This window comes from Oreochromis niloticus, unplaced genomic scaffold (assembly GCF_001858045.2).
Source record: "Oreochromis niloticus isolate F11D_XX unplaced genomic scaffold, O_niloticus_UMD_NMBU tig00000221_pilon, whole genome shotgun sequence".
In the NCBI taxonomy this organism is placed as follows: Eukaryota; Metazoa; Chordata; class Actinopteri; order Cichliformes; family Cichlidae; genus Oreochromis; species Oreochromis niloticus.
Genome location: NW_020327093.1, coordinates 157,114 through 175,324, shown reverse-complemented (window position 1 = coordinate 175,324; position 18,211 = coordinate 157,114). Strand labels below are relative to the sequence as shown.

Genomic DNA, 18,211 nt, shown 5'->3' with positions numbered 1-18,211 from the left:
GATCAAAAATCCTAAAATGATCCTTTTACTTAAATTTAGTTGCTTTATTCTTTTGTTACATAAGTTAAACAAACTTCTGTGGGTTTCTATATAAGTCAATAAAGAAACAACAAGTAATTAAAATGAAAAGTAAGCTCTGCCAAACAAACTGAGAGATTCTGGAAGCGTGGAGTTCAGTTTGCAAATTTATCTAATGCAAAAAACATCTATGAATAAAACTTTGTTGGTCAGCAGCTTTTCAAAAAGAGAAAAAAGAAAAAAGATGGTCATAAAAAGAAGCTACTATCTGGGGGGAAATAATCATTTGATCCCCTGCTGAATTTGTAAGTTTGTTCACTTATATAAAAGGATCAGTCTCTAATTTTTTTAAGTATTTCCATTTTGATGTAATGAGACAGAATATCAACCAAAATTGAATAAAAAATGAATTTGCTAAAATAAATGAATTGACTTATATGTCACTGAGTGTAATAAGTATTTGATCTCAAACACAACTTAGTACTTGGTGGAGAAACCCTTATTGCCTAGTACAGCGGTAATATGTTTCTTGTAGTTGGTCACCGGGTTTGCTCACATCTCAGGAGGGATTTTTTTCCACCCCTCTTTACACAAACTCTCTAAATCGGGGCTGTCGAACTCCAGGCCTCGAGGGCCGGCGTCCTGCAGGTTTTAGATATCACCCTGGGTCAACACACCTGAATCAAATGATTAGTTCATTACCAGGCTTCTGGAGAACTTCAAGACATGTTGAGGAGGTAATTTAGCCATTTAAATCAGCTGTGTTGGATCAAGGACACATCTAAAACCTGCAGGACACCGGCCCTTGAGGCCTGGAGTTCGACACCTGTGCTCTAAATCCTTTAGATTTCTTTGCTGCTGTTTGGTAACTTTAAGCTTCAGCTCCCTCCACAGATTTTCTTCAGGACTGAGGTTTGGAGACTGCCTTAGCCCCACTCCATGTCCTTGTGCTTCTTCTTTAGCCACACCTTTGTTCCATCAGTGGTATGTTTTAGGCCATTATCATGCTGGAAGACCCATCGACGACACATCTTCAGTCGTCTGCCTGAGGGAAAGTGGTTCTCGTCCAAGATTTTGCAGTACATGGCTCCATCCACTGGCCGCCTCAATGTGGTGAAGTCGTCTTGTATCCTTGGCACAAAAACAGCCCCACAGTATAATGTTTCCACTTCTGTGCTTGACAGTGGGGATGGTGTTCTGTGGGTTACACTCAGCATTTCTCTTCCTCCAAACACAGTGGGCTCAGTTAATGCCACAGAGCTTTTGATTTCAAATGACCACAGCATTTTCCCCCAAACCTTCTCTCAATCATTTAGATGTTTACTGGCAAACTTAAGACTGGCCTGTAGTTTTGGGTTGATCCAACATCTTTCTCATGATTATCCTCACCCCATGAGGCAAGATATTACATGGAGCAAGATAAGAGGTCTTTGGTCTTGACCATGATGGCACAAGACTGCAGACTTTTCTTGTCCCTGAGGTCCCTTTCCCCAGTAGACCTCAGTAACCAATCCTTTTACACCTCTTCAATCTTGCCCATGGTGGTGGAGATGGAACTGGAATGGAAGAATTTGGTACTGTGGACAGGTGTGCTTTATACACATAATAAACTGAGATTGGGAGTATCTGTAATGGACTGGTTGATTGACTGTAATCCAGTCTGTGGGAACCAGAACTCTTGTTGGGTTGTCGAGGATCAAAAACTTACTTCACTCAATTATATGCAAATCAATGAAAAGAAATCATGTAATGTGTTTTTTTTCTGGATTTTGGTTGATGTTCTTGTCTCTCTCCAGTAAAATAAAACATCCACAAAAATAAGAGACTGTTTATTTCTTTATAAGGGAACAAATTTACAAATTCAGCAGGGGATCAAATACTTACTTCTGCCACTACAGTGATGACACTTTTGTTGCATTAAATTCTTAATCTGGAAAATGTTCTATTTTTGTCTTTCTCCAGGAAACAATGAGGATCATGTTTACCTGTTTGCTGCTTGTGCTGCCCTTTGCTACTGGACTCTCAAAACCAGCCAATCTTCAACCCAACCCAATTGAGAAGCGGCTGAATGAAACAAATTATGAAAAGTTTAGACGACAGCATGTAGATGCCAAGATGAGCGTGAAAAAATGTGATACAGAAATTAAAAAAAAGAAGATATACGTTGATGGAAACAAATGTAAGAAAGCTAACACATTCATCCTTAGTGATTACAAACAGGTCAAAGCCATTTGTAATGGTCAAGGAAGATATGATCAGACGAACAAGACAAAGAGTAAAGCAAAGTTTCGTATTGTTAGATGTGACCTAATGAACAATGGAGCCAGGAAACCCAACTGTCGGTATAATGGCACACTTCTCACTAACAGAACAGTTGTGGTCAAATGTGAAAAAAAATGTGAAGGAAAATGTGAAAAGTTACCTGTGCACTATTATGGTGATGAAATGACCTTTGAATCCAATAATGCAACTATAGGAAAAATCCCCATGCACTCTACTTCTGTACCCACAAATATACATTTCTGAGATAACAAAAGATCAACATTTATCATCAGCTCTGACTAAATGTCACTGGAAAAGGTCTTCTTCATTATAAGTTTTTATTTGAGTCTGTCTTATCAATAAGCATATACATTTTTTTAACATGTGATCAACCTCTATTTCTTCACACGTTGCATGAAATAATATAAAACTATTATTTCCTTCTGATTAGGGAATTTTATATTCATCCCACCAATACTGACATATTAATTGTACTGACTGTAGGATGCTGTGTAGAAATAATCTCTTAGATCCAGCTTGCTTCTAATAAAATATTTTTATCTGATCACAGAATAAGCATATAATAAATGTCACTTTTTGGTGTTTGTTGGTTTTTATATATTTATTTTTTAACATTTGGAGCATCACCAGTCACAGGACTCACAAGCTGACAAGTTCTTATTCACATGTGCTGTCTGTGCCCCTCAACAATAACATTTAACTATTAATCCCAATTTTGCTAAATAAAAGGATCTGGCTTCCATCAGTCACATGATGCCCATTAACTAATTCTCGACTTTGACGGCAGAGGGCATTGGTCACGAGATCACAAAGAACATGCACATTTTTTGCCGCCTGGGTGGTGCGGAGCTGTAAGCGAAACACACAAAGTAATTGGGAGATGCAGACTGGTGCAACAAAAACCAGTAAGTAGGTGTAGAGCGTACACTGTAGTCTATAGCAGCGGTCCCCAACCCCCGGGCCACGGACCGGTACCGGGCCGCGAGAGTTGAGGCTCGTACCGCACAGAGAAAATAAATAACTTACATTATTTCCGTTTTATTTATTATCCGACTCTGAACAGTGTTTTATTTTGAAAAAGACTGAATTCTCTCAGTTACTTCAGTCTATGACTGACTCTTGACGCATGTCAAGATACATTAGCTAATATTTGATTGATTGATTGATTTTTATTGATTAGCATACAGAATACAAAATAAAGATTACCAAAAAGCAAAAAAATCATGAGACAAGGCTAATCAAAGGGTATTGGCTGAAGCATTTGCTTATTATGCCAACCCTTTTAACAAAAAATCTTTTGCATGCAGCTCCTGTACACAGGGCTCGAAGCAAAGAATAAAAGAAAGCAAAGCAAAAACAAACAAACAAACAAAAAATTTTTTCCACCTTAGATAATTACATCAAAGCAAAACAATCAAGAGTTTCAGAATTATTATTTTTGCTCTTTTCATTCTTGATTAATATATTTTTCTAATACTCTATTTTTAAACATGTTTTTAAACAAGGAAAATGAACTACACCTTTTCAAATCATTGTCATAACTATTCCACAGGTTAACTCCTCTAACAGAAACACATCTTTGCTTTATGTTTGTCCTTATCTTGTTTGTTTTAAAGACATCTGTTCCCCTTAAGTCATATTGACTCTCTCTGACTTTAAACAGCTTCTGAATACTGCGGCAAAGCAAGTTATTTTGTGCTTTATACATTATCTGTGCCATTTTATATTCGACTAAATCATAAAATTTTAGGGTATTCAGATTAATAAACAAAATGTTAGTTGGTTCTATATAGTTTGATTGATTTATAATTCTTATAGCTCTTTTTTGTAACTTGAAAATAGGAAGAGTATTTGTTTTATATGCATTACCCCATATCTCCAGACAATAAGTCATATATGGAAGCAACAGAGAACAATAAAGTGTGTATAATGATTTTTTGTTCAGGACATGCTTTGTTTTGTAGAGAATAGCAATGGTCTTTGACATTTTTGTTGTCACATGATTTATATGAGACTTCCAGCTCAGCTTATCATCAATTAGCACTCCAAGAAATTTATTTTCGAACACTCTTTCAATTTCAATTCCATTAACCCTGATTTTAGATACATTTTTCATTTGTCTAGTGCCAAAAATAATCAATTTTGTTTTCTTTATATTTAATGATAACTTATTTACATCAAACCAGTTTTTTAATATATTTAACTCCTTTTCCACTGTAGTCAGAAGCTGTTCTAGGTCTTTACCTGAGCAATACAGAGTGGTATCATCAGCAAACAATACACATTTTAACAGTTTGGAAACACTACATATGTCATTTATATATAATATGAATAATTTAGGGCCCAGCACAGAGCCCTGAGGAACACCACAAGTTACCTTCAACTGATTAGATTTTACATTATTGATTTCAACATATTGATATCTGTCATCCAGGTAACTTTTCATCCACTTATATGCTATCCCTCTTATGCCATATCTCTCTAGTTTATTCATTAATATAGAATGATCAATTGTATCAAACACCTTTTTTAAGTCTATAAAAACACCAACGGTATATTCCTTATTATCTATTGCATTAGATATCCCTTCTACAAGTTCCATCACTGCCATCGAAGTGGACCTTTTCACTCTAAAGCCATATTGGTTATCACTTAGGAGATTATGCTTCTCTATATATTTATCAAGTCTATTAACAAATAACTTTTCTAAAATTTTTGAGAACTGTGGGAGTAGTGATATTGGCCTGTAATTGGTAAACTGACATCTCTCTCCGTTTTTATGGATTGGAATAACTTTTGCTATTTTCATTTGTGAGGGAAACACACCAGTTCGAAAGGACAGATTACAAATGTATGCGAAAGGTTGCACTATATATTCTATAATACTTTTAACTAACATCATGTCAATACCAAAACAGTCAGTGGACTTTTTATTTTTGAATGTCTTCACAATGTTAATTATTTCTCTATGAGTTACAGCACCAATAAACATGGAGGACACATTCTGAGTAATATGTTTATTTAGGTCATTATTATTTCTTGACTCTGGAATTTCTTTTGCTAAATTAAAGCCAACATTTACAAAGAAATCATTAAATTCATTTACAATGTCTTTAGTTTTATCAAGCACAATATCTTTATCTTTTTTAAAATAGTCTGGATAATTCTTATTTTTTGAGCCCTTTTTGATTATGCTATTTAATATCCTCCATGTTTCTTGTGTGTTACTTCTATTTTGCTCCAATAATGTTTGGTAATATTCTTTAAACCCACAAGCTAGCAAAATGAGTAAAAAACAGATGTCTTTGGAGGGTTTCTTTGCAAAGGGAAAAGGGCCCAGTGAGGAGACAAAAGAAGAGTCTATGACAACCACTAAGAAAAAGAAAGCTGCAATTAACAGACAATACCAAAAGACCTACTTGAAATATGGATATATTGCGACAAGTGATTCCCATGCACCAAGCCCGCTCTGCATAATATATGCGGAGACCGGCTCTCCAATGAGGCAATGAAGCCTTCAAAACTGCTTCGTCACTTGGAGACCAAGCACCCGACATTAAAAAACAAGCCTCTGGACTAAAAACCTGTTTTTAAATCACTTCTGAAAACCCATCTCTTCACCCTGACCTTTGACACCTTGTAAGATGTTAGTTTTAGTTTAGTTTTATGTTAGTTGTTTTAGTTGATTATATGCTGTTCTATCTTGTTTTTTTAATATACGGCTGTTTTAATTTGTACGTATTATGTGTTTTATTTTATTCTGTTTTGTTTTATTCTACTGTTTGTTTTTAACTTATTTACTGTACAGCACTTTGGTCCTGCGCTGGGTACTTTAAAGTGCTTTATATATAATGTTGGATTGGATCATCTTCCACACCACTGCCATTTTTGTTTTCAACAGGACACATTCACATGAATTTTCAGCACATCCAAAAGTCTTTGTCACTCCTAAGAAATCAAGTACCGTCTCCTACCTGTGGATCATTTGTACGCTGGCTACAGGTTTATTATCTCTACCAGGAGTGGGGTTTGAACCCACGTGGTCAAATGTCCATTGGATCTTAAGTCCAACGCCTTCACCACTCGGCCATCCTGGTCCGACAGAACTGAGCGGCGTAACAGACACGTCGCCCAGCAGTAAAGTCATTACTCACAGCATTAAAATGCTTTTTACAAAGTTATATATGAATAAAATAAATCCTATTAACAGGACAGTGTTGCTTTGGCAGAGAGAAGAACGTGTGCAACAGCTCTTATTATTATTTATTATTAGCAAGATACAAATACAAGAATATAATTGGAGTATAAATCTTCACATATCAGCAGCTTTTCTTGTGTAACCTCATCTTTGTCCAGAAAGTAAAGTGAGGAATGATGTTGGTGTATTTTTGTCATCCTGGAGCTTTCAGACTCATGAAGTCACACTGAGCTGAAGCTCTGCTCTACAACAGAATCACGAGAGTGTCTCCAATAAGCTGCAGAGATGATTGTTGTTTTAATTTTTTAACTGTACACATGCAAAAAATTAGGAGAGAGGTCATGAAGTTTTTTCCTAAAGAGCAGCGCCCTCTGCAGTTTGTGTGTCGAAGTGCAAAAGCTTACAGCACCTGGTATTCCCAGGCGGTCTCCCATCCAAGTACTGACCAGGCCCGACCCTGCTTAGCTTCCGAGATCAGACGAGATCGGGCGTGTTCAGGGTGGTATGGCCGTAAGCGAAAGGACAGCTCGCAAACGGCCTTTTTATCCATGCTGTAAGGACACAGACGCGCTTACGTTTTTGTTCTCTATATTTAAGTTAAAATGTCCAAACGACAAAAATGTTGGACTTTCAAATCGTCCTAACACACTGTGTGCTCTCTGTCACTTTCACACTGTGCTGTAATCAACGAACATGTGTTCTTATCGTCATGTTGCTGTGGGGAAAGCATTTTTGTAGCTAAATTTTGAAGCTGCAGTTAATAACGAAGGTTTGCATGTTTTCGCTGTAACATTGAAGTTTAGCACAATAATATAGATCAAACTGTGTGACATTTGCCACCGATAAAAGGTCTTTTGTGTATTTATGTTCTCGCTTACGGCCATACCACCCTGAACACGCCCGATCTCGTCTGATCTCGGAAGCTAAGCAGGGTCGGGCCTGGTCAGTACTTGGATGGGAGACCGCCTGGGAATACCAGGTGCTGTAAGCTTTTGCTCTTCTACACACAAACTGCAGAGGGCGCTGCTGCTCCTGTTTGTGCTTAGAGGCACGAGAAGTTAACATTTATGGATGATAAAATCCTTTTTCTATCTTTTTAACATGAGAATATCAGTTTTCCATCTTGTGTTCCAGAGTAATCGGACAAAAGACAAACGTAGAACAAGGAAAAAAAGAGGCCAAGTGTCTCACCTATAAAACAAAATTACTGTTTTCTGAATAGTCTCACACATTTGCAGGGAATTTCTTTTCCTTCAAAACAAACGTCACAGACTCTGTGTTTTTCTTTACTGATTGTATTTGAGTAGAAGCTCAGATTAAAATGGCTTCAGTGCTCATAAAATGATTTAAATGTAAATGTAGGTGTAGTGGATCACTTTGCATAGATCTGGATAAAAGTGCAGTAAGCAAAGACTACAGTGGTCATTGAGCAGCTGTTCCTGTAATGTGAATCTGGGATAAAGGCACAGATTATTTGTTTGCCTTTGTTTCCTGGTTATTTCTTTCTTATCCAAATGGAAAAAGAGTGCATAAAAGTACTGTTTACAAGCAGCTTAGCTTTCTCATTGTGCCCACTATCATAAAATCTTGGTTGACTGAGCACTGAGCCATCTACCACTCGAAATTGAACCTGTGTGGGACAACAACAAAGTCCAGTATACAAAGTTTCAGTAATGTGCAGTTTTTTCTGTGGAAGATGTAAATCTAAATAGATGTCCTATTGCATGCATAATATACCACTGAAATTTATAAAACAACTTCTAAAAACAAATTTCAATTTATTTTAGATTTTCTCAAATCCACACAGTGCTAAAAGCATACACACAGCCAAATCTTTTCATACGAGGTGCTGAAGGTTCTGCAATGTTCTGTCAGTGCGCCCCAGGGCAGCTGTGGCTACAATGTAGCTTGCCATCACCAGTGTGTGAATGTGTGTGTGAATGGGTGAATGACTGAATGTAGTGTAAAGCGCTTTGGGGTCCTTAGGGACTAAGTAAAGCGCTATACAAATGCAGGCCATTTACCATTTAACTCAACAAGCCCTATTAACTTCTTATTAGTGATCATGACAAGTGTTAGTTTCTCTTTGCAGCATAAAAAGGATTAGCTTAAAACCACTTGTTGGATTGACCAATATTTAGAGCAACGGAAAAGTCCAAGGAACTCACTGTAAACCATTTTAAGCCATTGTTATACACTTACAGATTTGTTTCAAACAATCGTTTGTAATTACAAGTTGTTTGAATGTGTTACCACTTTGCCAAGGACTGGAAGAAGACCCAAAGAGTTCCCCTTAGATCAGAGGGAATTTGTTATTACTGTGAACTGAGAGGATCCCAACCACAAAAAAGCCATTTGCTTCTGGAAAGACAGCTTTATGGGCAGACTAGACTATGACTGAGCTATATAATGACAACAGTATGTTTGGTGCATCAAAGGTGATCCTTTGAAATCTAAGAACCGTGTACCAGATGTTAAGCCTGGTGGTGGTAGGATCATGCTCCGGGGCTGATTTGGTGCCAGTGGTACTGATCAACTGCACAAAATGGATGGAATAATGGAGGAGGAGGACTACTAAAGTGAGTTTACAATCCAACATAGAAACCGATCTTCACAGATGGAAAACTTCTATATTCAATGTTATGCCAAATCCTCAACTTATTAGTAAAAGAAAACAATTTTCATTATAAAATATGTTCTGATGACATTCACATGGATTTGATTTACACATCAGAGACTTGGTCAAGTAAATGAACATGAAATAAAGAGCAGAAAACACTGCATGAGAAGTAATTCAAAACATGACTTTCCGTGAAGCCGTGCTGTCACACTGTGGCTAGACTGAGGGTTTGTCAACCGTCTGATGACACTGCATCACAGAATTATCGTTAAGCACTTTGTTCTTTTCATGACCACAACTCAGCACCTTATGAGTGTTTGCAGCCTGGTAATGCACCGTGTGCCAAAACTGTGAACAACTGAATCTGTTCTGAGAGCAGAAGAAACTTCTATGAATGCAATGCAGATGTTATCACACTAACAACATATGTTATAATATGTTATAATGCAATCTTTGTGTAATGTAAAACTCTGAAGTCAAACCTATAAATGGCCGTTTTTGACACCTTTCGAGTTTACCTTTATATATTTCACTTTTACAAACTGCTTATTTTTCCTTGTTTGGTATCATTATTTTCAGCACACCAGCACAAATGAGAATATACAGTTATTATTTGAATTTGACTGCGTTTTTGACACTCAAAAAACACAAACAAAAAAACATAAAAGGCTAGACTACACACTCCAAAAATGCCACAAATCTCTCGAATCTCAAAACTCGCTGTTGATGTCGTTGTTTGGCCTTCACTTTAACAACTTCTCCTTTTCTTCAGCAGCCATATAATTTTGCGATTGGCTGTCATGCTGCATTTTCCCCAAATACGAAATGGAAATCACGTTTTACTTGCATTTTGTTTTCGTTACATCCTTAGAAGATGCAGTTTTTACCGTTTCTTCTAGCACTAAAGGTGATTCTAAAAACTGGTATGTAGTTTGAAGTCTTTCTGACCCAAACTGAAACGAGACTCAGTGAGGGTTCGATGTCAACTTAAATTGATCACGTGATTTGGATGCTCTAGTTTGTCTGTAGACTATAGAGGGTAATATGCTCACCATTTATTGCTTCACACAACTCATGTTGTTCAGAAAGCACCTTTAATGCTTCAATACAAATGAAAAAGATAAATAGCAGCCAGATGCTGCTAATCAACTGCACTTGATTCTTGGTTTACCAGCAAGTGTGAGCACCTATACGAAAGCATAATTGGCAGTTAACACAGTATCATAATCTTTCTAGAGATGGACGTCCTAGAAAATTCACCCCAGGGTCAAACTGTGCAATGGTCAGAAAAAGCTCAAAAATCCAAGGTTACATCTCAGACTCTACAGGCCTCAGTTAGCATGTTAAATGTTAAAGTCCATGACAGTACAATTAGAAAAAGGTTGAATAAGTGTGGACTTCTTGGGAGGGTTGCAAGGAGAAAGTCTCTGCTCTCTAAAAAGAGCATGACAGCATGGCTGCAAGTTTGGTAGCAAAGTTGCAAAGCATACCAGCACAAACACCTCATACAAGCTGTCAGCACAGTGGTGAAGGGGTGATGATTTGAGCTTGTTTTGCAGCTACAGAACCTGGGCCCCTTGCACCATCGAATTTTCACTGAACTCCCCTGTATACCAAGTACTGTAGAGTCAAAAGTGAGTTTGGGTCAAGCAGCAGGGCAAAGTTCCCAAGCACATCAGCAGAGCTGCAACAGAATGGCTAAAAAAGACAAGAATCAAGGTTTTGCAATGGCCCGGTCACAGTCCAGACCTCAACCTAAAATTCAGTGCTGGGAACTTGAGAGAGCTGAACATAAACTAATACCACAAACCTCAATGATCTGAAGAAGCCATGTAAAGAAGAGTGATTCAAATATCCTGAGCAACCTTGTGACAGACTGATAGTCATACAGAAACAATTTGGTAACATTATTGCTGCCAAAGGTAGCTCTATAAGTTACTAAATCAGTGTTCTTAGTTTTTACTAGTACGCTATATTTTTATGAAAACACTCTTTTCCACATGACTGTATGTTTGTTTGTTTTCTTGTGACTGTGCTATGAGGATTAAGTTAGGATTTTCTTAACAGTGCAGCAGCAGCTTGAGAATGCTGTTTGGTTAATAGGAAGTTTTAAAAGACCTGATCGAATGTCTTACTGGAAATATTTGGTAAGTTAAACAGCAAAAAATATAAATGAGAACATTGTTGAGACAGCAAAAGTTGAACTGAAAGGTGGTTTATTGTGTTTATTCTGGTGGTTTTACTATTTTATTTTTTATTTCACTCTCACAAAAAGCTCTGCTGTACATCTGTGAAGACAAATATATACACAAGAGAATTTTATACCTTATAGCTCACAAGTAAAACAGACATGATCTGTGAATTCAGAGCAGAGCAAAACATTTGGGGGACCTGTGCCAAACAGTTAATTCTGTTCACCTGGACGTAGCGTTTTCAGTGGGAGAAGCGCTCCGTCACTCATCCTGCATGGAGTCAAAAAATGCCACAAGCCGCAACCTGTGTTTGAATTCAGACTTTCCATGTTGTCCAGTTTCAGGCAAGGGAACTGAAAAGTGTGCTGAGGATAAATGATCAATTAGGCAGATGTGAATGAACAACAGCTACAGGCTGGAGGCTCTGACATCACACCTGATGGAGAACCTGGAGAGCTGGTCCTTGCTGATCTTCGGCCCCAGGTGAGCTCACTGCTGAACCCCTTCCAGTTCACCTACTACCCCAACATTACGGTAGATGATGCTGTCATCCAGCTCCTACACCAATCCCTCGCTCACCTGGAAAGTGTGTGGAGCACTGTGAGAATCATGTGCTTTGATTTCTCCAGTGCTTTTAACACGATTATACCGACAATCCTGAAGGACAGGCCTGATTACACAGGTGTGGACCATCACCACATGGATCCTGGACTGTCTTACCAACCACCCTCAGTACATAAGGAATTATGTGTCTGAATGGGTAGTCTGCAGTATAGGCACCCCACAGGGAACAGTCCTGACTCCATTTCTATTCATAATATACACAGCAGACGTCTCCTACAACTTTGCTAAATGATTCCTGCAAAAGTTCTGTGATGACTCAGCAAATATTGGTAAATGGGGACGACAGGAAGAACAGATCTGGAGACAAACTAAAGTGATTCCATCTCTCTTTTGAGTAAGCTTTGATGTTTGAACATATCCAATTTGAGGTTTCAGGGCTCTAATTGTGCTATTGTGCTAAATGCTCACTTTTATGCAGCATTAATCACATTGTTTTAATAGTGCTACATTTTACCTTGTCTCTGATTGGAGCAGGCGGCACTCACAGGGGTCGTGTTGTGTGGAAGAAGAGTTCAGCTGAACAACACATGACATATTACACCGAGTTAACAAAAACTAAGCCAAGTGCAGTTTTTTTTAAATTCATTATTCTGGGTGTTTACCTTAGTTTATTTTTAGACACATTTTATTTATTTATTTAAAAGTAATATTTTACAGAAAAGTTTTACAGAAAAATGCCTCTTTATTCTCTTCTATTGTAAAGCCAGCTGTGAATGACAACCTGCAGCTGCATGCTGTTGTGGTCACTGGTGTCACATTAGGTTCTGAACCACAAACAGAGACGTTTCTTAGAACTGGTGGGCTAGTGATGTAGGTATTGATGGAAATGATTGCTTAAGGTGGTGCTGCAGCAATGTATAAAAACTGAAGCCCTCAGAGCCAAGTGTTATTTGTTCTTCTGTTACTGAGGTGAACTATAACCTGCTCAGGTAGAATTTAATAACAGCGTGTCTGAACTGTACTTGACTTGAACTCTGCTCATCTCCAGGCTTCACTTCTCATTCGGTAAGAACTTGTTGTTTGTTTATTAACTTTTTATAAACAACAGGCTTTTGTATACTTCCAAGAAAGAGAGCGAAATCACTCTCCTGCCACACTTATTCTCACATTCACTATCCAGACATTGGCTTCAAAACATGCTGGCATCATCTGGGTTCTGTGAGCATGCATATCATACATAAGTAATGCAATTACTGCATGTCAGGATGGAGGCCTGTCTTTACTGATTTATGTTCAAATAAAGTTTAACTTTAACTCCACCTTCAGGGCATTTCAGTCACTGAAGACATCTTCACCACCTGCTCTTCCAGACGACGGACTCGTGCCTGAACACCTGCAGGTTAACCAACCAACCACTGATCAGTAAAGCAAAAAAAGGTACATGTTCTCATTTGGAAAAATTTGAATCACAAGTTTTATAATTTTCTAATATAATAATTACATTTAGCAAAAGATGTTGTCTCTTTGTGGTCCCATCTATTATCAATATCAGTGCTTACACAGCTGTGATGTGTATGAAGATAATATTTTTTTGTGACAGCTATTATCTAACTGCAGTCAGCCACCTGTGATACTATGTATGGTTCAACTCTTGAACAACCAAAAAACCCACCAAGGTTATTTAAAAGGCTTATTCTCAGGAGGATTAATTTCCACTTGTTTACATAAACTTGTTTTCTTTTTTGCAATCAATTAAATAACAAAATGCAAAAATCATAACAATAAAATAATTTCCAAACATCCTATATCAAAAAAGACCAACTTTTATCCTAGGCTGCATAAATTTGAATAAGACCTTTGCTATATATGTGTTTATATTAATAAAGTAAAATTGTTATTATTAGTGGTAAATGATTTGTTTGTTTGTTAGATGCACCTCAGAGCAACAGGAAACATGTTGAACCGTAAATAGTGAAGTAGATGCGCACATCGTTTTCAAGAGTAGGTAGCGGGAAGTGCAGACGGCATAACGGTGTCAATATTAGACTGAAGGGGGGCTTCACATTTGCAGACACGCTCCAGTAACCTGCAGTCTTTACAGGTAGGACACACAAACATTAACCCGACTGGAACATCACTGTATGAAAATATATGATCTGCATTTGTCTTAGCTTCAAACACTGTTTAAAATCAAATATTAAACCGAACAGCGGTAATTAGCTGTCCAGCAGAGCTGTGTGTAGCCATCAGTTAGAAAAATCAACAGGTCCTGTTCCCCCTGTGAAAAGTCGCTCTGCTGACTCTTGGTTAATTTCAAGCTCAGGTTAACTCTGTCTGTTTCTGTCTTTTCCTTTCTTGCTGGTTCTGCGCTTTCTGCTCAAGTCAGCCACCTCTGGCGCGCACGCTCTGCTGCGTATGCCCGACAGAGGGGGTGTAAGCAGCGCGTGCACCTCAGGTGTGCAGAAGCCTGCTTCCGCTTTTCGGCGTGTTTCAGTTTCAAAATAAAAGTTTCAAGAGAACGCTGCCAAATATTACGTGACGCTTGTAAATCTGTGACTAGGGGCTCGTATAACGTAAAAAGCAAGAGAGAAGATAAACACAGAGTCGTGCTTATGACCTCGGTATGTGATTTTAAAGGGCGAATCAAACATGTTTAAAAAAAAAAAGAGGTCATAATAAGAAGATACTATGTTTATCTGTTATGTTGTTCTATGTATTTAAATTTGATGCCAGGGGGGAAATTATTAGTTGACCCCCTGCAGTAAATAAAGAAGTCAACAGTTTCTAATGTTGATAGTTGTTTCATTTTAATGGAGAGAGAAAGAATATCAGCCAAAAAAAAACAAAAAACATAAAATGTATAAACTGATTTGCACGTCACTGAGTGAAATAAATATCTCATCTCCAAGTAGCACGATGTTTCACGTCTCTTGGTTTACACAATTGGGCCCTCTCCTCTTTACAGAAACTCTCTAAATCCTTTAAGTTTCTTGACTGCCACTTGGAAAGTTGAAACTTCAGCTTCCTCCACAGATTTCCTACAGTACTGAGGTCTGGAGACTGACTAGACCGCTCCGTGATCTTATAGCACTTCTCCATTAGTACATACTCAGATCGGCTTGCTGTGACTCAACTCATTTTCCATTACAATCAAGTACCACCTAATGTGCGTGGGGTCATTACGACAAAGCGGCCCAATGTCCATGTTGTCATTTAAAAGCAACACGAATGCCACAACATAGGAAGACGTGGCAGCGATGATATATCTGTGGCTTTTTGTCACACTTAGGAACCACGGTGTTGTGCAGCTATTTCCCTTGTTGCAGGGTTTTAAAAAAATTGCAGTTTTGATTTTAGTGAAAGACACCGTCTCATGACTCATCGAGTGCTGCGACTGACAAGCCAATCCGTGGCTTGCAGTCTGACGACGCAGTCTGACTGGTTGGAACTGCTAAGTCGTCCTGTAGCAAAACAGGCCCACACCATAATGTTTCCATCTCTCTGCTTGACTGCGGGGATGCTATTTTTTGCGTCACGCTCCTATTTCAAAAGGTCAGTTAAAGCCACATAATTCGAATTACGTTTCATCTCCCCACAGCACTTTCTCCAAAGTCTTCCCTGAATCATTTAGATGTTCACTGGCACTTGATGGGCCTATACATGTTTCTCCTTGAACAGGGGGACCTTGGAAGTGCTGCAAGATTTTAGTCTGTTACAGCATGGTGTGTTACCAATGTTTTAAATGACTGTGATCCCAACTGCCTTCAGCTCATTAACAAGCTTCTCTCTTGTAGTTGTGGCTGATCCAACAACTTTCTCATGATAATCCTCACTCCATAAAGCAAGATCTTGCATGGAGCTTGAGACGACTAAAGGTCATTTTAAATATCTTCCATTTCTGAATAAATGCATGAACAGTTGGTGCCTTTTCATTCTTGCAGAAGTCCATACACCTGTTCAGGCCTTGTGCCGGTCTAGAGTCTTGTCTCTATCGTCCCTTGACAGCTCTTTGGTTTTGCCCACAGTGGCACGAGATTGTAGACCTGAGCAAGATAATATTCTGTCTCTCTCCATTAAAATCAAACTAATACAAAATTTAGTGACTGTTCCTTTTTTTGTTAATGAGCAAAGTTACAAATTCAACAGGAGATCAAATAATTATTTCCACCACTACAGTGACAAGATTTTTGCTGCTTTAAATTCTTAATCTGGAAAATGTTCCTGTTTTTCCTTCTCCAGGAAACAATGAGGATCATGTTTGCTGGTTTGCTGCTTGTGCTGCTCTTTGACACTGGACTCTCAAAACTAGCCAATCTTCAACCCAAACAGCAGCAGAATGAAACCCCTTATGAAAAGTTCAGACGGCAACATGTAGATGCTAAGATGAGTGTGGAAAAATGTGATACAGAAATAAAAAACAGGCAGATCTATGATGTTAACAGCCATTGTAAGTTTACTAACACATTCATCCTTAGTGATGATAAACAGGTCAAAGCCATTTGTAATGGTCAAGGAAGATATGATCGTAAGAGTCGCATGACAAAGAGTGTAGCAAAGTTTAGTATTGTTATATGTAAACTAAAGAAGAAAAGAACCGGGGAACCCAAATGTAAGTATGAAGGCAAACGTCTCACTAACAGGATTACAAGGAGTGCAGAATTATTAGGCAAGTTGTATTTTTGAGGAATAATTTTATTATTGAACAACAACCATGTTCTCAATGAACCCAATAAACTCATTAATATCAAAGCTGAATGTTTGTGGAAGTAGTTTTCAGTTTGTTTTAGCTATTTTAGGGGGATATCTGTGTGTGCAGGTGACTATTACTGTGCATAATTATTAGGCAACTTAACAAAAAACAAATATATACCCATTTCAATTATTTATTTTTACCAGTGAAACCAATATAACATCTCCACATTCACAAATATACATTTCTGACATTCAAAAACAAAACAAAAACAAATCAGCGACCAATATAGCCACCTTTCTTTGCAAGGACACTCAAAAGCCTGCCATCCATGGATTCTGTCAGTGTTTTGATCTGTTCACCATCAACATTGCGTGCAGCAGCAACCACAGCCTCCCAGACACTTTTCAGAGAGGTGTACTGTTTTCCCTCCTTGTAAATCTCACATTTGATGATGGACCACAGGTTCTCAATGGGGTTCAGATCAGGTGAACAAGGAGGCCATGTCATTAGTTTTTCTTCTTTTATACCCTTTCTTGCCAGCCACGCTGTGGAGTACTTGGACGCGTGTGATGGAGCATTGTCCTGCATGAAAATCATGTTTTTCTTGAAGGATGCAGACTTCTTCCTGTACCACTGCTTGAAGGTGTCTTCCAGAAACTGGCAGTAGGACTGGGAGTTGAGCTTGACTCCATCCTCAACCCGAAAAGGCCCCACAAGCTCATCTTTGATGATACCAGCCCAAACCAGTACTCCACCTCCACCTTGCTGGCGTCTGAGTCGGACTGGAGCTCTCTGCCTTTTACCAATCCAGCCACGGGTCCATCCATCTGGCCCATCAAGACTCACTCTCATTTCATCAGTCCATAAAACCTTAGAAAAATCAGTCTTGAGATATTTCTTGGCCCAGTCTTGACGTTTCAGCTTGTGTGTCTTGTTCAGTGGTGGTCGTCTTTCAGCCTTTCTTACCTTGGCCATGTCTCTGAGTATTGCACACCTTGTGCTTTTGGGCACTCCAGTGATGTTGCAGCTCTGAAATTTGGCCAAACTGGTGGCAAGTGGCATCTTGGCAGCTGCACGCTTGACTTTTCTCAGTTCATGGGCAGTTATTTTGCGCCTTGGTTTTTCCACACGCTTCTTGCGACCCTGTTGACTATTTTGAATGAAACGCTTGATTGTTCGATGATCACGCTTCAGAAGCTTTGCAATTTTAAGACTGCTGCATCCCTCTGCAAGATATCTCACTATTTTTGACTTTTCTGAGCCTGTCAAGTCCTTCTTTTGACCCATTTTGCCAAAGGAAAGGAAGTTGCCTAATAATTATGCACACCTGATATAGGGTGTTGATGTCATTAGACCACACCCCTTCTCATTACAGAGATGCACATCACCTAATATGCTTAATTGGTAGTAGGCTTTCGAGCCTATACAGCTTGGAGTAAGACAACATGCATGAAGAGGATGATGTGGACAAAATACTCATTTGCCTAATAATTCTGCACTCCCTGTACAAATATAAATATAGTAATAAAATAGCAAAAACCAGACATAGCAATAAAATTAATAAAAATGTCAGTTACCCACAGAGTTAAAAGCCAGGGAATAAAAATAGGTTTTTAATCTGGACTTAAAAACTGGCACTGATG

General features: G+C 38.4%; 1 long non-coding RNA gene and 3 other non-coding genes across 5 annotated transcripts in view; 2 read left to right on the top strand and 2 right to left on the bottom strand.

Annotated features, from left to right (window-relative positions):
* The window catches only part of LOC109200221 (uncharacterized), a 46,716-nt gene extending 30,105 nt beyond the window's left edge, over window positions 1–16,611 (top strand). The window contains exons 3-5 of one of the 2 annotated variants that reach the window (XR_002060411.2): window positions 11,650–11,794; window positions 13,202–13,312; window positions 16,115–16,611. This is a non-coding gene — a long non-coding RNA (uncharacterized LOC109200221). The remainder of the gene's footprint in view (window positions 1–11,649; window positions 11,795–13,201; window positions 13,313–16,114) is intronic. The other variant, XR_002060412.2, reaches the window with a different exon arrangement.
* trnal-uaa (transfer RNA leucine (anticodon UAA)) lies at window positions 6,316–6,398 on the bottom strand. Its single transcript has one exon. It is a non-coding gene; the product is annotated as a tRNA-Leu (tRNA).
* Window positions 6,897–7,015, bottom strand: LOC112844446 (5S ribosomal RNA). The gene has a single exon (XR_003217169.1). It is a non-coding gene; the product is annotated as a 5S ribosomal RNA (ribosomal RNA).
* LOC112844444 (5S ribosomal RNA) lies at window positions 7,372–7,490 on the top strand. Its single transcript, XR_003217168.1, has one exon. It is a non-coding gene; the product is annotated as a 5S ribosomal RNA (ribosomal RNA).
* Window positions 16,612–18,211: the final 1,600 nt, after the last annotated feature.